Source organism: Spermophilus citellus (genome assembly GCF_964194105.1).
Source record: "Spermophilus citellus genome assembly, chromosome: 12".
NCBI classification, from domain to species: domain Eukaryota; kingdom Metazoa; phylum Chordata; class Mammalia; order Rodentia; family Sciuridae; genus Spermophilus; species Spermophilus citellus.
The window spans coordinates 127,860,207-127,887,777 of record NC_138198.1 but is presented as its reverse complement, the minus strand read 5'-3'; the positions used below and the strand labels follow the sequence as shown (position 1 = coordinate 127,887,777).

The 27,571-nt window shown below is 42.0% G+C and overlaps 1 long non-coding RNA gene across 2 annotated transcripts; it reads right to left on the bottom strand.

Annotated features, from left to right (window-relative positions):
• Nucleotides 1-3,093: 3,093 nt before the first annotated feature.
• On the bottom strand, nt 3,094-25,171 carry LOC308631811. Of its 2 annotated transcripts, XR_014018347.1 has the most exons (6): nt 25,091-25,171; nt 24,783-24,992; nt 23,143-23,214; nt 13,412-13,535; nt 4,652-4,799; nt 3,094-3,217 (listed from the first exon to the last, which is right to left on the bottom strand). It is a non-coding gene; the product is annotated as an uncharacterized lncRNA (long non-coding RNA). The 2 variants fall into 2 exon arrangements; XR_014018348.1 differs by lacking the exon at nt 13,412-13,535.
• Nucleotides 25,172-27,571: the final 2,400 nt, after the last annotated feature.

Below are 27,571 nucleotides of genomic sequence, written 5' to 3'. Positions count from 1 at the left end.
ACAAATGGTGTTGGGAAAACTGGAAATCCATATGCAACAAAATGAAACTGAATCCCTTTCTCTCGCCATGCACAAAAGTTAACTCAAAATGGATCAAGGAGCTTGATATCAAATCAGAGACTCTGCGTCTGATAGAAGAAAAAGTTGGCTCTGATCTACATATTGTGGGGTCGGGCTCCAAATTCCTTAATAGGACACCCATAGCACAAGAGTTAATAACAAGAATCAACAAATGGGACTTCCTTAAACTGAAAAGTCTTTTTCTCAGCAAGAGAAACAATAAGAGAGGTAAATAGGGAGCCTACATCCTGGGAACAAATTTTTACTCCTCACACTTCAGATAGAGCCCTAATATCCAGAGTATACAAAGAACACAAAAAATTAGACAATAAGATAACAAATAATCCAATCAACAAATGGGCCAAGGACCTGAACAGACACTTCTCAGAGGAGGACATACAATCAATCAACAAGTACATGAAAAAATGCTCACCATCTCTAGCAGTCAGAGAAATGCAAATCAAAAGCACCCTAAGATACCATCTCACTCCAGTAAGATTGGCAGCCACTATGAAGTCAAACAACAACAAGTGCTGGCAAGGATGTGGAGAAAAGGGTACACTTGTACATTGCTGGTGGGACTGCAAATTGGTGCGACCAATTTGGAAAGCAGTTTGGAGATTCCTGGGAAAGCTGGCAATGGAACCACCATTTGACCCTGCTATTGCCCTTCTCGGACTATTCCCTGAAGACTTTAAAAGAGCATACTACAGGGATACTGCCACATTGATGTTCATAGCAGCACAATTCACAATAGCTAGACTGTGGAACCAACCCAGATGCCCTTCAATAGATGAATGGATAAAAAAAAAATGTGGCATCTATACACAATGGAGTACTATGCAGCAATAAAAAATGACAAAATCATAGAATTTGCAGGGAAATGGATGGCACTAGAGCAGATTATGCTTAGTGAAGCTAGCCAATCCCTAAAAAACAAATACCAAATGTCTTCTTTGATATAATGAGAGCAACTATGAACAGAGCAGGGAGGAAGAGCAGGAAGAAAAGATTAACATCAAACAGAGACATGAGATGGGGGGGAAAGGGAGAGAAAAGGGAAATTGCATGGAAATGAAGGGAGACCCTCATTGCTATACAAAATTACGTATAAGAGGTTGTGAGGGGATTGGGGAAATAAACAAGGAGAGAAATGAATTACAGTAGATGGGGTAGAGAGAGAAGATGGGAGGGGAGGGGAGGGGGGATAGTAGGGGATAGGAAAGGTAGCAGAATACAACAGTCACTAATATGGCATTATGTAAAATTGTGGATGTGTAACTGACGTGATTCTGCAATCTGCATTTGGGGTAAAATTGGGGGTTCATAACCCACTTCAATCTAATGTATGAAATATGATATGTCAAGAGCTTTGTAATGTTGTGAACAACCAATAAAAAAAAAAAAAGAAAGTCAGACAACACCAAGTGGTGGCAAGGACTTGGAGAAGTTAGCACCTTATGCATTGCTGTGGGTGAAAATGAGGCAGCCACTGGGGTGAGCAATTTAGCACTTTCTGAACAAATTAAGCACAAATTGATCTAATGAGCCAGCAGTTCTATGCCTAGATAACTACTCAAGAGAAATTAAAACATTTCCACACAAATACTTGTTCACCAATGTTCCCAGCAGCATTGTGCATAACCCAACAGGGAGAGCAATCCAAGTGTCTCTACACTTATGAATAGATAAGCAAAATATCAGACCTCCATACAATAAACTCTCCTTAGCAATAAAATAAACCAGGTACAATATGGACCACCCTCAAAAACATGTTAAGTAAAAAAATCCAGTCACAAAAGGCATCTTGTATGATTGCATCTATATGAAAAGTCTAGAAAAGAAAAATCTATAGAGATAGAAAATAAATTTGTCTGGGACTGGTGTAGAAATGGAGATTAATTGTAAAGGGCAGGGATAAATGCTGGAGGAAAAAAGTTTCTTAAACTAGATTGCAATAATAGTCACACAATTTGGCAGATGTACTGAAAGTTATTTAATTATATACCTGAAAACAGTGAATGTTATGTTATGCAAATCACACCTCAATCAAGCTGTTAAATCAGTACAATGAATCTCTACTTTAAGCCATGATTAACTTGTGGGAGACCAACACTCCTCTTGGGAACAAATAAGAAACCTGGATTTTTTTTTTAAATATACTTCTTGTAGATTTGTCAATGCAACCAAGACTTAAGGGGCCAAGAGCTCAGGGAGAAGAGGAACTTGGTGAAAGATGTGAAGGTCGCATTTGCCAACTCTGGATGCCAGATAGGAGACAGAGAATCCAAGCAGAAAACACAGAGAAGTCACTTTCCAACAAAGGACAGAGGAAAACCGGCCATTTTCACTTCTTTGTGAAACTTAAGAAATCAAGTGATTTGAGAAGGAAGCTCAGAGGCAATGCCCAGCATCCATGGGACCCTGCCCCGTGGCATCTTCAGGCCTTCCTCTTTTTTAAATTTTTTAAAATTTATTTATTTATTTCCTCTAATTTGTTATACATGACAGCTGAATACATTTTGATTCATAGCACACAAATGGAGCCCAATTTTTTATTTCTCTGGTTGTACACAAAGTAGAATCACACCATTTGTGTCTTCATTCATGTACCTAGGGTAATGTTATCCATCTCATTCCACCATCTTTCCTACCCCCATACCCCTCCATTCCCCTCCTTCCCCTTTGCCCTTTCCAAAGTTCCTCCATTCCTCCCATGTCCCCATTTCCATTATGGATCAGCATCCACTAATCAGAGAAAACATTTGGCCTTTGGTTTTGTGGGGATTGGCTTATTTCACTTAGCATGGTATTCTCCAACTCCATCCATCTACCTGCAAATGCCATGATTTTATTCTCTTTTAATGCTGAATAATATTCCATTGTGTATATTGAACAGCACCCTTCATTAGATGAGTGGATAATGAAACTGTGGTATATATACAATTTAGCTATTGTGAATTGTGCTGCTATAAACATTGATGAGACTGAGTCACTTTAGTATGCTGTTTTTAAATCCTTTGGGTATAAACAGAGGAGTGGGATATCTGGGTCAAATGGTGTTTCCATTCCAAGTTTTCTAAGGAATCTGCATACTCCTTTCCAGATTGGTTGCATCAATTTGCAGTCCCATCAATCAGTGATGTGAATAGAGAGCCTACAGAATGGGAGCAAATTTTTACCACACATACACACACATCAGATACAGCACTAATTGCCAGAATTTATAAAGAAAAAAAAATGAACACCAAAAAAACAAATAACCCAATCAATAAATGGGCTAAGGAACTGAAGACATTTCTCAGAAGATACACAATCAATCAACAAATATATGAAAAAATGTTCAACATCTCTAGCAATCAGAGACATGCAAATCAAAACTATTCTAAGATTTTATCTCACTCCAGTCAGAATGGCAGCTATTAAGAATACAAGCCACCATAAGTGTTGGCAAGGTTGTGGGGGAAAAGGCACATTCATACATTTCTTTTTTAATATGTTGAGTTTTAATCTTGGAATTATTTGGACTCACAGAAAAATGGCATAAATGGTGAAGACAGTCTATAGATACCCTGCACCTGACTCTCCCAGCAGTGTTCCTGGCTTCTATATACCAGGGAACCCTTGCCCGGACACAACAATCAAAATGTCTGTAGACATTGCCACATGACCTGAGGAGCAAAATACCCTGGGTGAAGACCCCTGCTCTGATATTAACCATATATGGGAGCAAAGTGGAACTATTAAAAACCAGGAAATTAACATCAGCATAATAGGGTTGACTGCAATACTGACATTATATAAATTTCCCAACAGCTCTGCTCTGTTCCAGGACTCAATGCAGGAATTCATGCTGGTCCTGCTGTTGGGTCCCTACAGGAGACTCCACTCTGGTTCCATGGGCTTTCCTTTTCTTACCTGACTTTGGTTCACTTCATGAGACATGGCCACTGCATTGTGCACTGTTAATGGATTTGTCTGATGGTTGTCATGATTGAAGTTACGCATTTTTGACAAGAACATGAAAGAAGTGATGTGCTCTTTCCAGCACTTGATATCAGGATGGATGCCAATATCTCCTAATGCTGGTGAGGTTAACTTGATCACTTGGTGAGGATGTTGCCCACCATATATTTTCACCATAGAATTACGATTTCTCACTTTGTGGGCGACAAATAGTTTTAGCAAAGAACCTTCATGTACATGCAAATATTGTTTTTCTGCCACCTTTTGCCCAAGTGTTTAGTGTCATCAGTAGATAGGTCCCTGCAGTAACTATTACTGGGAGGTCTGTCTAAGGATAATTTTGTATTTCCTTCATTTCAGATACACTTATTAATTTTAATTATTCTGCAAGGAATAGAATAATTAAAATTAATAAAATGTATTAATAAAAATAAATTCTTCCATTGATTAATTTATTTCTTTTTTATATCAGCATAGACTCATTAACATTTATTTTACTCTATGGATTATAATCTGACACAGCTTTTTTTATTTGTTTGTTTTTAATTTTATTGCTAAAATTATCCTAGCTTTAACTGCTGGGATCTTGTCAAGGTTACTCCTGTGCCTTTTGACAGGTCCCTACCGTCTTCCTGATTTTCGGGTCTCTCCCCAGGGTGCTCGGGGCTCATGTGGCATGGTCCCCTCCTGCTTCTCTGCAATCAGCCTTTCGTCACCAAGCTGCAGCCCTTCCAAATGGAGGGGACTTAGCAAGATCCCTGTGCTCCAGGGCCCTGTGGAAATGGACAAAAAAGGTAGGAAAAAAGGAATTACTATGGCATATCAGGTAGTTCGTTAGTAAAATATCTAATTTTAAAATGTGTAAATTTTAACACATTTTTAAAGTCTATGACATTTGAAAGCTGTTATAAACTTGTAATACTTCATGATTTATATTCTTATTCTAAACAAACCAACACCTTGGGCCAAAATAACTCTTATAACTTTTGTGTTCTTTTTCTTAAAGTTGACAATAAAATTTTTAGTAAACTGAAATATAAAGTTGAAGATTTTCAATAATATTTTACTATATATACATATATACTAAATAGTTCCGTAAAGAGACATCTTAAAATAGGACTATGAATTTTTGCTTCTTTTGTGAATGATTTTATCCTTTTGGGTGCTATATTTTGGAATGATGCATTATAAAAAGCTGGAAAATAACTTTCTTAATGTAGGTGTGATTTCTTTCCAAGTCACAATGTCACTTTTGGACAATGCCCTACATGTTAAGTTTTGTAATAGAAATAATGCACGTGTGTCGATGCAACACCAAATAGCAAAGAAGAGACTGAGACGGTGATTGGTCCGCTTGGGGTTACCCAGTCAGTCCGTGATGAAAGGCGAGGCCCTGGGATGCTTGTCCGCAAGCTCCTTCGCCTGTTTCCTGTCTGCTTCCAATTTGGGCGTGAACCTTCCCAGAGCAACTTCTCTGGATCAAGTAAAGTTTCTAAGTCTTTTGCAAGTGAGCAACGCGTGCTCCTTTCGTAGATCGGCGCTTCACTCACGTGGAATGGAAAGTCGAACTGCCTCCCTCTGAGTTTTGAAGATGCTGTCATCGCCCTGCGGACCCAGGCAGGCTAAGGAGAAAGTCTCGTGTCAACTCGACTTTTATTTCTTAAGAAATGTTCCAGTTCCTCATTTTTCACTCTTTGCTATTGGAGGCTTTATCAAAGTAAAACAACCTAAACAAACGATTTGCTTAATTGAATGACATAAAATGTGGTCTGGAGGAGTTTCCTGTTCTAGTAACCCACAAACAAAGTTTCCTCCTCTAAATGGGAGTTTTGCTCTAAAACAAGCTTCAGCAGCCTGTTACTTTGTCCATGGATGCACAGTAGAAACTGTGTTGTCCAACACACTCAGGCTAATAGAAAAATGGGTGGAGAGAAATTTATTAAAAATATGCAACTTAAACTTTTTACAAAATTTGGCCAAAACTAAAGAACATCCATGTGTTCACCAGAGGGCGAAGGCTGCTTCTAAGGCTGGACTCCCCACTCATCAATGGATTTTTGCATATGCCACACCCTGAGTTCATCTCCTATATTTTCTCTACATGTTTCTTTTAAGTGGAAAAAGAATGAAAGAAGTCGGGAGGCAATTTAAATAAGTGCAGAATCTAGTGTTTCAAGGCTTTTTCCACTAGATATTAATAACTTTCTTTTCCACACTTAAGTCACCAGCAATTCATCAACTAGACTTTATTGGGCCTTTTCAAAGAAGTCAACTTTCTTTTCATAAAAACAATAACTTTATTTGATTCTCATGATACTGTATTAAATAATCTAATTATAATAAAAGAAAAAATGTCATAATCTGATTTCAATATACCCAGGCAATTCATAACCTCTTCTCCACAAAATTCAACAGTCTAGTGATGGATCTTTTAACTAGAAACCTTTTCTTTCATGTATAACCACCCCTCAGATTCATGGAGAAGAGCCAGTCATTTAGATCGTCAGGTGCACTGGTCATAGTTGATGATACGCTGCTCTTAGATGCCCAAGCTGGTGCTGCATGACTTCGACATTATCAAAGCAGATACAATGTATCAGCAATTCATCTGCTGCATTTGAACACTGACCAGAATATATGCAATGTAAAGATACATCATATAAATATACATAATATAAATTTGTTACCATTGTTTATTAATTCAAGATTTCTGGAAGCTTTAAATATGATGAAGGGAGCATTAAAGAGTTACTTTGGATTACCCAAAGGGGAGTGAAGGGAGGGGAGTGGGTATAGAGGTAGGAAGGACAGTAGAATGAATCAGACATTATTACCCTATCTGCATATATGACTACATGCCTGGTGTGATTCTAGATCATCTGCAACCAGAAAGATGAAGAGTTATACTCCATTTACATATGATGTGTCAAAATGCATTCTACTGTCATGTATAACTAATTAGAGCAAATATAAAAAGATGCAATTATATCAGTTATAAAATGGTTCTTTATTTTCTGTTCTCCTCAAACCCTATTTTGCCTATTCACTAGTTACGTTATTAAATGTATTCTTATTATTAGAATAACCTACTTGGGATCCCATGATACAGCCCTCATACTCCACATCAGCAGACTGTGTTCCTCACCTGTTCCATAACACATATTGTTGTTCACTCATAATCCAGGCATGAGCCTGGGTCTCTGTGGGTCACACACTGCTCTTTGAGTGATTGCTAAAATAATTGGGACATCCCAGGACTTCTCTATTCATTCTCTTGCCCTTTTCTCAGCCCTTTATCTGTCTGTTGGGAGGAAATTCATCTGAAAAAGGCAACAGGGGTGATTTTGAGATCATGGGCAAGAAGGCAGCTGCTGGTTGCTTCTTGGCAAGGTGGAATCCCAGGGGAAACCTAGAGAAGGATGAGGTCCTAAGTAGGCTGGGAAAGTGGCTCTGAGCAGAGGGGAGAGATGTGGAATCTGAGGTCCCACCATTGCAGACAGAGACAGGAGGCACAATGGCCCCTCCAGAAGGGAAGGGACAAGCCCCAGAGACAAAAGGCCAGGTGGCTGGGGACTGGAAGCCAAGGCAGAGAGAGGCACAGGAGGCAAGGTGTAGAAATAGACGGGGAGGTACTGGAGGGCGTCACAGACCACAGGAAGCAGTGGGAAAACGTAGGCACAGCGTCCCCAAGAGGAACACGGGCACTCAGTGATGTTCCCACGGCTGCAAAATCATGGATGACATTAAAAAGGAAAAAAAGCAAGATACTTGCTTCTGTAGTAAATTTGTTACATACAAAGTTATGAAGCATTTTTAAGAATAAAATTTCCATCAATAGAGGACACTCAATGGTATTTCTAGCCCTTTATCCTTCTTAAATCTCTTTTTTTATAATAGCATTTGGGAAGATTTGCTATTTTTCATAATACACAGTTTGGGTTTGAAATATTTTCTATAATTTCCATATTGCAAAATTTCACAGCACTATTTATGTGGTCACACCACTGCTAATATGACTCCATGTCACATAAATAGCCATGTAACTTTTTGTGCTGTCTCCTGCTTGTATGGGGGTTTTCAGAAAGCCTCTGTTGTAGTCTTGTTTCAGGTGCTCCTTTCCTGAGGCTGGGTCTATGATATATGGATTGAAATCTGCTCCTCTGATGCTCTTGTCAGCCTAAAACCTTAACTTCCAGTGTGTATCAAACCATGTACACAGTAAATCAGCACTTGTGTCTGCACAGCTGTATATTCTCTCTGTGGCTTTAAATATTTTTATAATCACGGGTGCAATATAGGACTCAGGGGACTCTTTAAAGCCAGCATTTTGAAACAGCGGAATAGAGATTCAGAAATCCAGTATGCCATTGGGTAGAACTGCAGGAAACTTCTCTGAGCTTTTTAGTGTGCAGGGTTTGGTTTTTCTGGGAACCACTTTTGATTCTGCAGTGGTTAATTTCTACATTAAGGGTCACCCTGTGGTTCACTGAGTTGTGGAATGCATGATGACCTTTCTTCTTCCCACATCTTTGAAACTAAACATTGATACTCAGCTCTCTTTATCCCAAAACCAGTCCTTGACCTCCAACAAGTTGACAAGAGTCCTGCATCAGCCCAAGCCAGCACAGGATAGTTCACCTTAAGCAACCAAGGGCATGTTACCAAGCTGGAGACAGCTCCTGCGCCTGAGAAGGGAGGCCCCACTGGATTAGTACTCATATCTAATTGAACCCAGCTGGCTGTGGAATGACTAAATCAACTTAAGGAAGGTCCTATGCTCATCTCTGGGTCTTCAGGGCCAAGTGATGAACCAAGGAGCCAAAGGGGATGTGGGAGATCACTTGGCAGAAAAAATCTTGGTGGTTGATTATTCTAAATTTACAGGGAAGAACTTTAATATGTCACTTGTTACTGGACAACATTGAACCAGGACCCTGAGATGTTCTAAGTACATCCCGAGAAACCTCTTCTCACTGGTTACTGTCTCCACACCACCAACCAATGCACTGAGACACGTGCCAATATGCTGCTTGTCCTGCAGGGAGTTGTGCATGAAGCCCCCCAACCCAATTTGTTCCCAGGAAATACATCTAAAAATATGTACTTTCATGTGGTTTTGCACTCTGGGGAGATAGCACATTATAGTGTCTCGGTCCTTCCCCCTAGGGAATTACTCTGTTGAAGTGCATAAAATAAGTGGCTAGCAGAGCTGGGAATAACACACAAACGTACTGACTCTTCATGACGTGCATAAGTGGACCTTGGTGATTTATGAAGCTTTCCTCACGTGGTTCTCGAGGAAGGTCACCTTTCCATTTGGATATAGTATGGTTCTACACCCAACAACTTCCCCTTGCATTGTCCTGGTCATTTTTCCATGGGGTGAGGTTCATTTGTGCAGCAGCCACCTGGCAGTGAGAAGACTGATAGCTAAACTGCAAAAGCAGATAACTCACCACAAGAAGTTGTAGAGACACTCCCTGCAAATGTGGTCTCACGGAAGCTGTCCATAATTCTGGAGATCTCTGCAACTTCTCAGGACTTTTCAACAAACTGCGTGTCAGCTACAGCCAATGTTCCTTGTTTGGGGAGCGCTGTTTCTGAAGGTCCACATGAGGCTGTAAGTGGTGTAGCCCACCTCAAAGTGGCCTTGCCACATGTGCTGGGCACTGGCATAGTGTGGGCTGAGTGAGCAGCATGAGCCCTATTGGCTCCATGGAGGGAAGAAGGCTTCCTCCCTTGTGGCCCACCAGGCAGCCAGAGCAGTCCCCATCCTGGGCCAGCCCCTCTGTTACCCACCCAGAAGCCAGGTAGATGCATGACTTTCACTAGCTTTGATTCATTTCCCAGCAGAGTTTTCACTGTTGCTGACTTTTGTTAACAACTGTAGCTGGCTCAGTACATCCTCCTCCCAAACCAGTCCTCACCCATGAAGGCCCCGAGGGATCCCCATAAATGGTCTGCCATGTACTGTATTTTGTAGTTCTGAGTGTGTGTGTTTTGCTTTATTCTGCTTTGTTTTCCATCAGCAATTAAAACTACAAATTTAGTTAATGCACAGAACAGACTGTGAATAAATCTACACACATGGCCATACCTCATAATTGCTTTAAAATGCAGGAACCAGTCTCAGATGCTGTCACCTAATTCACAGACACTGGACTTCCTCCTCCTTCACCTCCCCACCCCTCCCTTGCCACTCCCCACCTCCAGTCCCACACCAACCTTTTGTTCTGATATTGAATCAAAAACCCCAGCACTTTTCCCAGCTAGGTTTGGTATAAAGTAGACCAATTTTCTGTGTGGCCAGCCTCTTTAGTTGCAGATTCAAAACAAAAGATACGGCCAATAATACTCGTAAACTACTGGGCTCGCTTGATGTTCTCCCTCAGGTTCACAGCAGAGACACAACTGCCCGGCCATATATCACTCAGAAATGTTTTACTGATCTTCTGGAAATATGTCATCATTTAGGAGTATTATATATCTTTCTAAAATCACCCAAGATTTATGATAGCGACTCAAATTCCTTCAGCGCTATCTGCTTCACACTTTTGAACACCAAAGAAAGAGGAAAGATTGCTATTTTAAGGAATTTGGAGCAATGGTTATGAGGAAGCTAGAGACCAGAACATGTCTCGTGATTAGACACAGAACAAACGAGAACAGACGGCTGCTGGAGCCTGTAGGAAGCAGCTTCTAGAATTCTGAGGGCTCCCACCCCGCCACTCGCCTGTCCCAATCAAACCATCCTCCCCTGTGGGCTGAGCTGTGCAATTTCCGACCTCACCTAACCACACCTACCTCTCCATGACTTTCTGCCTGGAGATCCTCTAAAGGTTTTGGGGAATGGGAATTTCAAACTAACTCTTTTACCAAGCCTGCTTTTTTGATTACTAACAAGGCACAGAATGGCAGAGATAAATCTCCAGGATAAATGGATGGGATGTGTAGGAGGCCTTAACCAACAGACAAATCTGCAGAAACCTATCTGAGAGAGTGAGGAAGCTCCCTGCCAATTCCCCCGGGGGTGAGACCTCCGTCAGTGTCAGTGATGTCACCGTCCCTGTCAGTCCTCAGCACAATGGTTTCCAGGCAGTCATTCTACAGCCTCATCAAAATCAATGGGCCACTCTCCGTGGAGGTGATGCTACCCACCCTTGCAGTGCCCAGCACCTGGGTCTTCCCTGTGACACAGACAGGGATAAAGCGGCATTTGTGACCAATAACCCACGTGATTCCAAAGGTTCACAAAAGACATGGGTTCTGTCAGCCCTTAGAGCAGACCCAGGCCACCTGGCCTTGGAATGCATTGGAAACACTCAGCCGCATGAGCAAAGACCTAGGAAGTCAGCCTGCCTCTGACCTGACCCAGGGCCTGGTTCAGGAGGGTTCGGCACATGAAAAGGGTTCCCCTCTCCACAGGATGAGTAACTGAGTTCTCATCGGAGCCCAGTCTTGTGATGGAGGAAGGTGAATACACACCCTCCCCCTTGAGAGCCAGTAGGTGCTACATGAGGTCAGTTTCCTTGGGGAGAAAGCTCCTGGGATCGTACACTACTCCCCAGGACGACTGCTGTTTAGCATGTAAGCAGGCTGCTCAAGGGGTCGTGGGACTCCAGAAACCTGTGCCACCAGGGAGCCAAGGATGCTCACCCGAGTTCGATTTCCCTTCCTTGCTAGTTACTAGTCTAGATCAGCAGGGACAAGATGAAGGTGACACTGAAGGGGATAGGAAGGGTCAGGGCCTGTTCCTAAGAGCAGGACAAGAACTTGCTTAAATGGAAAAACGGCTTTGCATCTGGGCCTCCAGAGGCCAGGAGCATTTTCCCATTGATCTGCTGGGTACTCACATTGTCTCTCGTCTCTGTGTATATTTGCTTTGTTTTGAAGGGCAAGGAATGAGTGAGCACTTGCAGATGCATTCACAAACCAAAAGTGCAGGCAACATCCAATCTCCAGGAAGAAAGTGGGAAAATGGCAAGCTACCATTTGTGGTGAGTGCCGGGGAACCTACCTGGCAGGCTGAAATGACCAAGGCCATTATCTCCAGCAACTGGCCTCAGCCTCCATGCCTCCTATGGGACCTGCAGGCAATGACGAATTTCCCTGTTGACAACTCAAATGCCATTTCCCGTCTCTCTCTAGTGCTTTTGTTGACCAAGAGGAACAACCTCTGTTTAGAAACAGAAAAATGGGTGGCTAGTGATTAGTTCCGCAGAGTTTGACTCCAGTGTTTTCAAGGGGCTACTCATCAAAGGATAGGGCTGGCGAAGTCTCACCACCTGCACTTAGGACAGGCTGGCTCTCAGTAACAGGCAGTCACTTGAGATTGACACCCTCTCCCTACAGGCTGCCCCAGTTGTCACCATGAACACTGCTGATTAGTGGGAGTCAGGACCATACTTGGTGTGTCGGGGCTCAATCTACTCTCTTCTCCTAGAAGGGCTCTTGTGCCATCTCCTTCAGGCTCATCTGGTAGAATAGCATCCACGTGCTGATGACCCCGAGCTCATGCCCTGAACCCCAGACTCAAAAATCCAGTTCTCTCCTTGGCATACCACGTGGATATTTAAGAGGCAGCCAGAGCTCCTCTCCACACAGAGCCGGGCATCCTCCCCTCCAACGCTCTTCCTGTTGCCAGGGGCAGCTCTGTTCTTCCAGTGACTCGAAACGGCTCCTGCCTGCCACTCTCCGCGGGCAGTGGATCAACCATAAATCGTGTGGGCTCTTCCTTCATGCACCACAGAGTCTAACCACCTCTCATGGTGTCATTGTTCCCACCGTGACCCAGGCCACCGGCTTTGGGGCCAAGGTCCTGGCAGCAGCTTCCCGCAGTCCCTTGTTTCTTACTGTGAATCTTTTCTTCTGCAGTTTCCAAAATGAGCTCAAAATAAAGTAGATCACCAGGGTCCACCAAGGCTTCATTCAAAGCAAAGCCAGAGCCTGCAATGAGCCACAGGTGCCACCCAAGTCACCTCTGCACCAGTCACCCTGCTCTCCCTGCTTTCTTTCCCTGCCATTCCAGACCCCATGTGGCCCCTTTCTCTTTGCCTCCATGTTTCAACACAGTTGTCCCTTTGCTTGACTCTCTGATTACCTGCTTCCTTCCATACCACCATGTCCATACCCCTCCTCGGCCTTCTTTCCCTAGAACTTATCACAGTCTAACATGTTCTGATTTGACTCTTTAATTTATTGTGTGGCTCTCTCATGAAATACAAGTTCCATGAGGATGGAGGTATTTTTCTGCTGTCTTTCCCCTGAATCCCTAAAATCTAAAGCACACAATAAATATTTGTTGGGTAACTCCATTCTGCATCATGCGATCTGTCAAGGGTCAGAGCAGCAATCTGAAGAGGATGTGAGAGCATCGAGGACTCACAAATATCACATGACCTCTGGAACATCTTTGATGCCTGCTGCTTTCTGTGCAAGTGCTGTGGATGCTTGTTGCTTATCAGCAGAAAGACTGTATACACTTCACATGAATCGATGCCCCGCTGTACCTGGTGAGAGACAGACATGAGATGGCCACGTGCCAGCCTAGACACAGGAGGGGAAGAACTGGATAAGATGGAGAAAGGTCTGGAGAAAGAATTCAGCACTCACAAAATGTGGATATCATTTTTTTTCTTTTTAGCATGTAAATATTTTTATTTTGCATGCTTCAGAGCAACTCATGACTGATTTTTGAGTACTTCAACATTCATTCATTTATAAATTCTTAGGAAATTCTAGTAATAAGATAGGACTAAGGAAGTATAGAAGGCAAAAGAATAAAAAAACATGTTTTCAAAAAATATAAGAACTCTGAAAGATAAGAAAGATCCTTAACCTAAGGATCTTTGTCAACGCAGCCTTTTCTTTGTCAAGAAAAGGCTGCGTTGTGTCAAAAATAACAGGTTAAGAATAGGAAGAACCTAGAATTCACTAGTTTTACAGTGAAGGAACTTGAAAAAAATCAACTATTTATTTCTATTAATAAGATTTTATTTTGATATGTACTCAAATTTACAAGGCTAACACAAGGAACATTCATATTTACCCAGATTCACCAGTTTACATTTTGCAACAAAAGAGTCAGGCAGAGAAAGAAAGAGATATATATTTTTCTGAGCCATTTGAGAATAATTTGGTCCCATTGGGCGCCTTTACCCCTAAAAACCTGAGTGTGTGTTCATGAATAGCAAGGGCCTTCTCTTTTATAACTACAGTACACTTACCAAAATCAGAGCATTTATCAATGAAACAAAATTATTATCCAGCCCACCGTCTGTGTGGGAATTGTGCCATCTGTCCCCCTGATGTCCTTGAGCTGCCTGCCCTCGGTCAGGAGCCAGTCACGTCTCCTGCTTCAGCTGTCAACAGCACTCAGACTCCTTTCCTCTGGAGCTCACTCAGCCTTTGCCTTCCTTCACAGGATCACTCCGAAGAGCACAGGTACCTCGCCCTATGGATATGGCTGAGTTGGCAGGCAGGAATTCAATGGAAATGCGTGTCCTTCTCACTGCCTAATGTGAGGGGGGTCACATGGTCTCCCTCCCTCAATGATTTAGCCTTGATCACTTGTTAAAATGCAATGCACCAGGTTTCTGAACTGCAAAATTTTATTTTTCTATTTGTGATTCCTAAGTCATCTGTGAGGGATACCTTGAGACTGTACAAGCACCTGATCCTCCTCTAACTTCACTCCCTGGTTTCAGCATCCATTGCTGATTCTCTAATTCCATTGCTGTTTCTGCCTATTCAGCAGTTTTTTCATTTCAGTATGGCACTTTTCCCTTCTAGAATTCCCATTCTTTTTTTTTGGGGGGGGAGCTATTAGGGATTGAACTCAAAGTCACTCAACCACTAAGTCACTTGCCCAGCCCTATTTTGTATTTTATTAAGAGACAGGGTCTCATCGAGTTGCTTAGTGCTTCAGTTTTACTGAAGCTGGCTTGAACTTGCGATCCTCCTGCTCAGCCTCCCAAGCTGCTGGGATTACATGTATGTGCCACTGCACCTGGTTTCCCACTTATTTTTATAGTACATATTTTTTCTGTTAATATTCTTGACTTGTTCACTTATTATAATCATACCTTCCTTTAAGATCTTGAACATATTTTTAAATGTTTTTTAATCCTTGACTGCTAAATTCAACATCTAAATTATATCAATGTTAGTTTCTCTTGATTCTGGGTCAAATTTTCTGGGTTTTGTTCATATCTAGTAATTTTTTATTAGGAATCTTTTTATTAGAATATAGATCATGTGTAGCCATTCTAGAGACTGGATTCTGTTATTTTCCTTTAAAGCACACTGTTTTTTGCTCTAGCAGATAGTTAACTCAAACTGACTGAATTCAAACTCCAAACTTTATCTTCCTTGAAGATGGCAGCTGTGGAAGCTGGCCAGTCTCCATCCTGCAGGTGTTGTTTTTTGCTGAGAAACTTGGGGTATCCCCCATGTATGTGCCATTCAACAGTAAATCGGGATTAGGGAAAGGCTTATATACAAATTTGGGGGCTAACCTTACATATAATTTGTGTAATTCCCCTTTACTTTCCACCTACTGCTAGCCCCAACTATTCCCAGTGACTCCTCAATCCAGAAAGGACGAATTTCTTCTTGAGTTCTACCCACGCTGTGGTGTACAGGTCTGAGAACTACCTCAGGCAAGAAAGAAAGAAAGAAGCAAATGCAAATACATCCAGTGGGTTCCCTCTCGGAGGCTTGACTGGCCCCATTTCTGCCTGACTTTCACCGCTGTGTAGCGCCTCCAGGGCACTACAATTTGTCCACACTTTATAATTCTTGTCCCGGGAATGTTACTATGGTACAGCCTTCTCCACCATTAGCAGAAGCTGAAGACTGATTATTGCTTTAAATCTAGAAATTCTTATGACTTTGTAGAGCTTCAGACTCACTCGTAGGTCTTGACATGACACTGTAAACCTTCTATCCACATATTATTCTTTCTACAACAGAGTCTAAACTTTATTCTCCTACTTATTCTTGCCACTTACTGAGGGAAGGATATCTGTAGAAGTGCTAAAAACATACCCCTAGTGGCTCAAGTTCAAGTCATATTCCTTAGCAAATGGAAAATCTAAGAGGTATTGCAAATGACACAATTGGAGCTATATAAACTCAGATGTTAGAGAAAATGAATATCTCGGAAATCTCTCTCCTTGCAACATAGTGCATATACATATTCATTTATATGTATAGATAATACAGGAAACAGAGTTTATAGAGCCACAACTTGATATACCTAAGCAGAGTGTTAATTATATGTATGCTACTACTTTGAACATACCCAAGTGTTTCTTCTCCACTCCATTAAACCATATAGACTTTTAAATAACAGTCCAAACGTGCACTGTCCTCTTTTTGTGTTCTTCTTAAAGCGCAGTGCATGCTCCAAGCCTTAGGAAAAAGCAGCACGTGCATTTGAAGCACCCCTGCCTGTGGCATTTCTTGCTTGGTGCTTTCGTTTTGTCATAAATAGCATGACGTCCTCCTCCTTCCCTGGAGCCCTTGGTCCTGAAGTGTGAGAGGAATGTAATCGTCCAACACCAACTCAGCTCCACCTCTAGTGTCCCCACCTGTTGGGTGAGTAATTCACTGAAGGTGGCAGAAAGGGAGTCAAGAGCTGGGGACAGAAACCCCAGTACATTCCACAACCGAAAACAAGGGATAGAAAATCCCTCAGAGTTGAATATAGGGAATATGAAACCGAGAAGCTAGGGGAGTAACTAGTTAGAAATGCTCCTGCAGAAACACTGAAGCCCCATGAACATGCTGTGGCCACCCTGGGATTTACTATCTTGCTCCACTTGTAACTCTAACCCAACAATGTGTCATCTTTCCTTGCATGTTATTTATTTACAAGTGCGTTTTCAGTACCAACCCCTTCATTCATTAATCCTAATGTGGCCTTTTCCAATGTCTACTTACCATTTTAAATACTTACTATAATTTATAAGGCTTTCTTGAACACATCCAAGGTATATTATATGAGGCTAGCTTAATGGAAAGTCTTGTGTACCAAAGCAGGAAAAAAACACATTTAATTTATGATGGCTTTGAATTTTGATCATAATTTACTCATGGATACCTAGTCATACAAAGCAATACCAATACAATTTCTTCTAAACCAATCAAAAAATAAAACAATAAATGCCGATCTTCTTGGTTTTTTTCCTGAAAGTGTCAATAAATTTGATTCTGGAATTATGCAAATTAACCACATAATACATAGGTTATTATAATTATTCTTGAGCTAATTCTATTAGCTTACATTTGGAAACATTTTAGCCACCAGAAATGTTCAAATTCATGTGTTTCTCTTTTCTTCTGAAAGAAACTGTCAAAAACTTTCCCCAGCTCAAGATTTGAGAACAGTAAGAGTTATATATGGGATTAAGAAAAACTATCACTCAAAAGTTAAACCCAAGGAAGAATCATGTTCCACAGGTCTTTCACAAGACCTCCTAATGTTAATCTAGATTAGAGTCTAACCTACATTAGATGAAAATGCTCATAAGTTCTCTTGCAGATAAATGATACCCACAGAGTTTCCCTCCTAGAGCCAGGCAGGCTTCTGCTTTCTACCAACAGGATGAAATGAATCATTCTTCAGGGTTCACTATAAGGAAGGAAGTTCATACATTACATGGAAGATGCATATATTAAGTAGGAAAGGCCCTTGGCTCACAGGGATTCAAGTTGAAAAAAGACAAGACACCTAGAATATAAAGGACTATGGAGCAAGTGGAGGCTGTGGCAAGAGCCTCCAGAAGGTCATCTGAGGAATGGACTTCAGGAGCCTGGAAAGCAATGTCTTTGGAGACTTAGAAAGGCCTCTTGGAGGGATTCAGGTTAGAGAACTGGGGTTTCAGATGGACCCCTGTAAGGAAAGGGCACAGTGGGAGAAAATTAAAAGACAGTCCCTAGGGACCAGAGGAAGGTTGTGTACGGGGTTCGACGTGGCCACTAAGGAAGTGTGGACCACATATAGAAGGCACATCCAGTAATGTTAAATTTGTAGGCTTCTTTTTGAACCAGGGTTCAACAGCCCCTAAATGTGTGAAGGTTATCTGAGATAAGAGTGGCATGAGTTAGGAAATGACGTCAGGTAACATTGTGGGAACAACTGGCATGGCAGAGACTATCTGGTGGCCACGATAGCCACATGTTCCATCAAGCAGTCTGGGTGGGAGCAGAACCTGGGTTTTTAAGTGGGGAAGAAAACTGATGCAAAGAGCATTATGAAATTAGAACCTGCAGGAGGGAGGGGTGGGAGATGAGCAAGTGAACAGTAATGGTGGCCAACTAGGTGGCCAGTGGGGCCATTAACAGACAGGGAATTCACACCAAGTTGGAGGTGGAGACTGGACATGTATATGACATGTCCTGGGGATCAGTGGCCTGCACTGACAAAGAAAATCTCCTTACATGGTCTGCATTTGGAAGGAATGATTAAAATATAAAGGAAAAGTGGGAGGGACACAGCCTAGTAAAGGGTGTCTCAGGGTGGTTCACTTTAGAGTTTTGGAGTAGGAGAAGAGGCACAAAACCAAAAGTGAGGGCCCATGAGCACCAGCATGCTGGCCCAGTGGGTGACTTCCTGAGGACCACACAATGCAGCTGCCACAGAACAGGAGGGGCAGAGTCCTACCAATACAAGACAGATTTGTGGGCATGGGTATCATGGATGGGAATCTGAGGACACACATAACTGGAACTAGATATTAAACTCAGACCACAGTTATGGTTTAGATGTGAGGTATCCTCCAAAAGCTCATGTGTGAGACAATGCAAGGGAACTCAGAGGTGAAATGGTTGGGTTATGAAATCCTTAACATAATTAGTGCATTAATCCACTCACAGGAATTAACAGTGTTGTAATTGTAGTTAGGTGGGGTATGAATGGTGGAGGAGATAGATCACGGGGGTGTATTTTGGGGTTTTATATTTTGTTCCTGGTAAGCAGATCAGCCTCCCTCCCACCCCCCCCATTGCCATGTCCTGAGCTGTGTTCCTCCTCCACCTCCACACTCTTCCATCATGATGGGCTGCCTTGCCTCTGGCCCAGAGCAATGGAGTTGGTGGTCTAATGGGTTTATGTATTGAGACCTCTGAAACAGTGAGCCCCAAATAAACTTTTCTTCCCCTAAAATCATTCCTGTCAGTCTTTTTGGTTGCAGAAGTGAAAATGTTGACTAAAACAGAAATTGGCATCTAGAAGTAAGGTCATTAGTATGACTAACCTGACCATGTGGTTCAAAAGATTTTGGAGCTCTTCAGAGTTTGTGGGAGGAAGTTTGGGAAGTTCAGCAAACCAAGCAAGAAAAGCTTTAGAACTTTCTAAGCAGAGCTTAATGGGCAATTCTGGTGGAAATTCAAAAGTCCAAAATGCTAAAAAGACAGGGGACAGTAAAGATTAGGCTCATGAGGTCTCAGAGGAAAAGGAGAACTTGAATGAAAATTGGGCAAGAGATCATTCATGTTGAATTCTGGAAAACTTGTCTACATTTTGCCCATGCCCTGAGACTTTCTACAAGGCTGAATTTAAAGGTAATGAATTAATTAATCTGATGGAGGCAATTTCAATGCAACACAGCATTCAAATGATGGCATGGATGTGTCTGGTGGCTTTTAGGCAAGTTTCTGTTATAATAAGGAGCAGAAAGATTTGAAAACTTGCAACTTGACAGAAAATTATGAATAAAACTGGAACTAAGAAAGTTGTGGTTGTTAAATAATAGCAACTAAAGAGATGCTAAATACTTTACCCAGAGATAATACAAAAGATGATTTGAAGACATCTCTGAAATTGTCAATACCATGCCTTCATCAGGCTCAAGAGTGTAAAGTAACAATTCCTTTGAGAAGAGACCAGTAGAGCACCCTGCTTACATGGGGGGGGGGGGGCTACGAGACGGTCTCACCACGTTCACCCACTCAGGCACTCAGAGCTTGCTGAAATTGGGGTTCCAGGAGGCTTGGTTATTGCTCAAGATGGTGGCAGATCTTGGTGGCAACCTATGCTAGTTCTACAGGATTGCAGGATGCTGGAGTTAGGAGGTTATAGAGGCTTCAGGGAGATTTCAAAAGAAAGCCTGAGAAGTCAGGCCAAGTGTTGCAGGGTTAGAGTCCCTGTGGGCATCCCTTGAAAAGGTGATGCATGAAGATACTAAAATAAAACCAAAGACACAATGGAGACCCCTGAGGTTAAGAGATGCCAGAAATAAGAGATGTCGGTCCAGGAAACCTGCAAGAATTTAGCAGAAATAAGCCAAGAGAGAAAGCATATGGACTGCAACCAGCAAAGCCACAGGGACAAACAGATCTACACAAGCCTTTAGAGAAACAATCACAATGCCATGTGCTCCCAGATGCTGGATGTGGAGCTACAGGACTTATTTACCCAGCTGTATTTTAGTCTTGCTTTGGTTCCATCCCTTCTTTCTATGCCCCTATTTCTCCCTTATGGAATAGAAATGATTCCTTTGTACCTTTACAAATTGGATATATGTAACTTGCTTTTTATTTTTACAGGGGAAAACATCTAAGAGTTTGCCTTGAATCTCAGAGGGGACTTTTTGGATTTGAACTTTTGGGCAATGCTTGAACTGTGAAGACTATGGGGACTTTCAGAAATGGATTTAGTGTATTTTGCATTCAGAGGTGAAATGATTGGGTTATGAGAGCCTAAGCCTCATCAGTGCATTAATCTGCTGATATGAATTAACTGGATGGCAACTCTAAGCAGGTAGGGTATGACTGAAGGAGGCAGGTCATTGGGGGGTGTAAATGTTGTCCCTGGTGAGAAGAGCTCTCTCTGTGCTTCATGACTGTCATGTCCTGAGCTGATTTTCTCTGCCATGTACTTCTGCCCTCACCTCAGGCCCAGAGCAACAGAAGTGGCCATCTCTGGACTGAGACTTCTGAAACCATGGTGCCAAATAAATTTTTCCTCCTCTAAAATTGTTCTTTTGGTTCTTTTGGTCACAGTGGCAAAAAAAAAAAAAAATGCTGACTACAACAACCACAGTCTAGCATTAAGTTTATAGCAAGGACTTAATAGTCAGAGGTGGAGTGAGAATCTTCAAAAGGAACCAAAAAGCAGAGAAGAAACAGGGTGAACCTCACTGAACACCTACACCAAAGGGTTTGAAAGCCCTTTCATGAGAAAGGGGATAGTGTGCAACCAACTCTCTCAGTCAAGTGGGATGGTGCACTACCTCGAACCTTCCAGCTGCCCAACTCTGTTCCCCAGGGGCCCACCTCTAATCTCTGGAACTCACCCCACAGAGGCCAGCGACATCTCCACCAACTTTGATCTACATTTCCTGCCATGATACGTGCTGCTCTTTTGGAAGCACGCACACCCGCGGCTAGCAATTGTCTACACTGACTGGGGCATTGACCAGGAAAGGAAACTGCCTGATCAATTCAGACTCTCTTCATAGCCCCAAAGTGACTATAACTTCTGTGTGCTTGAAAAGTCTCCTTTCCCATGACAGATTAAAGAAACTCTTTCTCTTCATCGGAAAGAAATGGGGTTTGCCCTCTAATTTTAAGGAGTGAAAAATGAGAAGAGAAGAGAAATCTAAAAGCAAAAGCCTTTGAATTATCACTAACCCTTAAATACTAGAAGAAGATCCTCTGTAACAAGCAACAAACCTTTCTTCAGAAGGAGCAATTCTCTCAACAGAGACCCCTAGAGAAAACAGGGGTTAATTTAGCCAACACTCTAATAAGAGACCACTGTCTTATTAATTATCCACTTTTATTCGGTCCATAAATTGTGGGATCACTCATTTGCATGCCTCATAATAGGTGTGGGAGGAGCCTGACTGACATGAGATTGTAGCATGACATAAAAAAAAAATCACCAAATGGCATTTTTAAACACCTACATATGGTTGTGGAACTACACTAAGCACAATAAGCATGCTGACTAGTGATCTTCTTGATGTCCCTCCCCCTGAGTGGGCGAGGAGGCTTCTCATGAGTGACCCATGACCTTGTCTAACAGGAATGCTTCCATCAAGTTTAAGGGAAAGAGCACACCTAAGCCTGCAGGAGGAGGGAGGGAGGGAGGGAGGGCAGAGCGGGTGCTGCATGGGAACCACATTACAGACAGCCACTGAAATCGCCTTGTCCCTACCCTCCAACACTGCATGCCTTAGCATGCCAGTGTGGCACTGGCATGGTCCTTGGCTGGAGGACAAGCCTGGCTTAACACTCTGTGGTTTAAATTTCCAGATAGACTCTTCAACAGATGCACTGAGTATGGTCAGGAAGATATTTCAGTAGTATCCATAATTGTTTGGAATTAAATATCTAAAATCCACTCAACTTTAGGTTGCCTTTGCTTAGGGCTTTGGCTCCAACTGATTCCAAAGCTGTTTGGAATTAAAATCTAGTTTTTCCTGTGTTATATATACACAAAGGAGTATTACTCAGAAAATAAAAAGAATAAAATTATGGCATTTTCAGGTAAATGGATGGAGTTAGAGAATACCATGCTAAGCAAAGTAAACCAATCCAAAAAAAACAAAGGCCGAATGTTTTCTCTGATAATTGGATGCTAATCCATAATGTGGGGAAGGCCATGGAATTAGTAGAGGAACTTTGGAGGGGCAGAGGGGAGGGGGCAGGAGGCAGGGGGGTAGGAAAGACAGTGAAATGAGATGGACATCATTACTGTACATGTACGTATGATTGCATGAATGGTAATGTATGATTGCATTATTTTGGATACAACCAGAGAAGTCAAGAATTGTGCTTCATTTGTGTATAATGAATTGGAGAGCATTTTGCTGTCATGTATAACTGATTAGAACAGATAAATAAAATTAAAATTTTTTAAAAAGTAAAATGATTTAAAAATAAATTTTCTTTTAAAAAATCCAGTTTTTCGTCCTTAACCCTTAGGGAACCATGCTTGCAGGACTATTGAGAAACAACTTCCTCCTCTGGGTGACCAGTGCTTGCCATCTTACAGGGGGACTTCACATCTTGTCACTCCACTATGGCCACTCAGCTATCCTTCCCATTTTGTAGAAAGGAGACTGAGGCATTCAGAGTTTAGGGAGATTTCCCATGATTACCTACCTAGTGGGCAGCTGGGCGGCCAGGAGGAAATCACCTCCATACCATCTGGATGGTCTTGTGCTGTCACCAGAGCTGCAGAGGACAGGAGAGTCAAGATCATTCCAGAGCTCAACCATGACTTGCATAAACTCTGAGCTTTTGAGAAATTATATCCAATTTCTTCCTCTTCAGAACTTTTAAGTTGCTCTCACTTTATCCATAAACAGGAATTGTTATATTTATAAATTGTAGTGATGTGATTTGCTTACCATCTTCATGAAAAAAACACAGGGTTTAGGCCACTACATGTGTCTCTGGTTACTATCCTGTCAAGGCTCCTTCTGGGAGGGGTCTAAACAACTTCATTCATTCAGCCTTTCCTCCTGCCATCTGGATGGCTCTCCTTTTAACAATTAAGTGAACTGCCCAGGAAACCTATGCATGAAAATCAGGGAAAGAAACAATGGAGTCCCGTGGACTGTCTCCATAGGCCAAAGGAAACTTACTGCAAAGTCTAATAAGGAAACAAATATCTGTATTTTTTGTCTCAAGTCCAAAAAGAATTATAGATTCTTTTGCTTCCATGAAAGCATATAAAGTGTATTTGCTTTTACTCAGAGACAGAGTTTGTTTTTAAAGTTCATAAAAGCATCTTGCCATTGAACTCAAAGCTTGGGATATAGACACATGGTTTTACAGTCTTGTGCAACATCACCGAGTCAGAGAATAATGTGAATAACCTCAGGACACTCAGTGTTTGGAAAGATTCCATCTGCCTTTAAAATATAGCACCTACATGCTCCATGGTTGGCAATGAAGAGAAAAACTCCATGAGTTCAGGTCATGACAGCTCTGCATCCTCAGGGATCTCTCATTGGTCACTGCTAAGGTCGCCACGGGAACTAGCATGTGCACAGAGCTCCTTCCCCATCTCCCATTGCACAATTCTCACCAGCTGTGACCATTCAAAGAAGACTGCAGAGAGGGCTGAATGATCAAAGGAATAACCACAGGAAGAAGCACCTGCTGCGTTTGGTTTAGGGTCTCTGCCCGGGGTACTAACAGGGGAACGCCCTGCTTAGCTGCCCCACCTCTAGAGAGATACAGACTCTGCAGAGCCTACATGGAGGTGTCACCCCACAGCTAACTCCTCAGTGTGGCCAAGACAACTTCCCAACTCCAGCTCCCAGTATGAGGAACAATTGTCTCCTTTCAGGGGAGGAAAGGGCTGTGTCCATCTCTAGGGTTCCAGAGCAAAACTCAATGAGGCCAGCCTGTGCCCCTCGCTCAGGTCTCTGGGGACACAGGTCAATGAGGCCAACTTCCACTGGCCCAGATATCCCTCTGCACAGAAGCAAGGTATTCTAGCATGCAGTCCCTGTGTGCAGCTACAGCACCTGGTAAAGCAGCCAACCTGAGCAGATGCAATCTGCACTCCAGGGGTAATATGGCTTTGCCTTCGTGACAGGGCAGGAGCAACAGTTGAGGCAAATTTCAAAATTCATCCACTGAGTAGCCCATGTGCTGGCCACAGAGGGCATTACGTAGGCCCTGCCTGCAGGCACGATGGGGTGATGCATAACTTCTGGAGGGAAGTTCATGACCCAGTACATGCAAAGTCCCGAGACAAAATTCCCCCAAGTCTCCTGCTACCCTGTTACCTGCAAAATCAACAGACTCCTGTTTGGCCCTCCTGTACTCGTGGGGGCTTCGTGTTCAGTGCTTCTGACCATGAACAGGAGACAAAGGGAGCAGGCTTAAGGAATGAGCACACCCACAGGGAACCAGTGGAGTCAGGGCTTAATCCAGCCTGGAGCCTGAAGAAGCAGCTTCAAACAAGTGAGCTCCCGACAGGACACAGAAGGGCCTCTCTGTGAGAAATTGAAGACAAGAAGCTGAGAGCAGTTAAATTCTCACGTGCCCACAGGCAGAAATTGTGCATGACACTCTCCTTAACATGGCCACTCACCTTCAAAGGAAATCTGGAACATGATCTAACCCACCATTTCTCAAACCTTATTCAGTCAAACACTGGTACCATCAGCTGCCCTGTGTAGGGACAGGAGAAAGAAGTGAGAGGTGAGGGCTGATGGGAGGAGGTGAGGGGAAGGAAACTTCTGGAGTCAGCTAAACTATAGATTCTCAATGTATATTAGTGTATTGAAAGGTTCGAGAACCCCTGAAATAAAGGAGGATGTTCAACTTATCATGTCCCAAGTTTATCTGCATCTCATATTCCTTCTTCTCTATATCTCGGCGACGGCCCTTAAAAACATCACTACATGTGATTCATAAGCACAGGTCCACGCTCTCCAGCTTCAGGTCACATGGACACAATGAACTCAACAAAACATTGTTGACTTAATCCTGACACCTTGAAATAGACATCTTTTCTTCTATGCTTAACATTTAATCACTTCCCACATGGCAATAATTCCATTGCTATGCACGAGACTTAGAAAGACAGAGGGCATTAGGCAGATTGGGTGATAAGTGTAGTGGTGTGCTTCCAAATTTCCGAGAAACTTCCCCTGTCCCACAGCTGGAGGAAAAGTTTTTCTTCACTCTTTGCAAGTATGACTTTATTGCAAAACTCCCAAGTACTGAATCAAAACAAAGAAATATTCCCTCCTCTCAGTTAATTGAATAAACTGCACATTGTTTTCAAGCATGTATTTAGGTATATGCATGAGTTATTGTAAAAATAATATTATTTCTGCCAGTAGATAATCATAAAATAATTAATGAGATTTCAGGCTAATTCCAGTCTTAGTTCTGAAATTTTATGTTAGTTAACTTTTTATTGCTGTGACCAAAATACTTGACAAGAACAACTTAGAGGAGGAAAAGTTTATTTTGGCTCATGGTGTCAAAGGTTCCATTCATGGATGGCTGACTGCTCTCCACTCACAGCAGCCAGGAAGCGAGAGGGTGAGCCAAGAACCAGGGACGAGACATAATCCCCACACACATGCATCCAGACCTATTCCTCCAGTCATGGCCCTCTTGCCTACAGATACCACTCAGTACAGCAGTCCTTACAAATTATTAATCCATCAAATGGGTTAATTCACTGATTAGGTTACAGCTCTTATAAACTAATCATTTCACCTCTGAACATTCCTGTATCATCTATCCTATGAGCTTACTGGAGGATACCTCATATCCAAACCATAATATATCCCTAATAAAATGTTTCATTAATAAGAGTTTTATTGATTATATTTGCTACTTACTCTTGAAGTTATCAGTGGATTAATGTTCTGTGCTTGTCTGGGTAATCTGAAACCACATCCAATTGTTTATTCAGAGAATGTGTAACTAGTAATCCACAACTAGTAACTAAAAGTGCCAGTTTGCAACTATGGATAGTATTCATTTCTGTATTGTTATTATCTGTAAATTTTTTATTTTTGAATGAAGCTGAGATAACACAGTCAAATGTTCTCTTGAATTAATGTGTTTGATAGATTCGTTTCAATCTGAATAACAGATTTGAAATCTAAAGGACAAAACACTATGGATAAAACATTAACAAATTAATTGACTATGTTCCCCCTCCATTTCAAAACATAGCACTAAAAGGAAAGTGACTTCAGGGATTAAGGTCATTAATAAAGTCTATGCTTAAAATTCATAGGCAATAGGTTAATTTTGCTTATCAAGAAAGCAAATTAGTTTTGAGAACAGAACTAGGCACAGGCACAGACCTAAAGTTCAAAAAGCATGGGAACAAGAGACACTGGGGCCATCCCCCAGCTTTATGTCCTCTTCTGGCAAAGTGGATGCTCTAAACACTGATGGTGTGCCTTGTGGGATTTCATGCTTCCTCCCACCCACTGGGAAGACAGGGCAGGGCCTGCAAATGCATCCAGCATGACACTCTCCTTAGCATGGCTCTCATGGGGCTCTTCCTCCTCACATCTTTTAAATTAAATGGGTTTGTTCTATGTGAACACGTGTTTGTGTCCCAATTCTATTTCCAAGTTGTTGTTGTTTTTCTTTTTCTATAAAAGTCAGTACAGTCTCCTTTTACTCTTGGAGTCAAGAAAGAAGAGCATCTTTAACTGATTTCTCTAGAACCCAACAGACCTGCACCAAATTCTCTGAGGTGACAGAAGTTCAGGGGATGATGGCATCTGTAAATACTGCAGCCATAGATATTTGCAAAGCATACCGACGTACAATTGCAGGCTCTGAGAAGTCCTGAGAAGAAAGATCTACTTAACAGTTTAGATTTTTAAGAATAGAATTTTATTTTATTTCATATTAAAGTTTTAGAACTGATCTGATCTCACAGCAAAACTTATTGAGCTCAATTAGTGCTCACTTAGCTGCAGTCTTTTTTCTATTGGATTTTAAAGTCCTATTTTCATAAAGTAAGGATGATAATTTTTTAATAATGGATTGAGATATAGTTTTCATGCCACAAAATATACCCTTAAGTGTT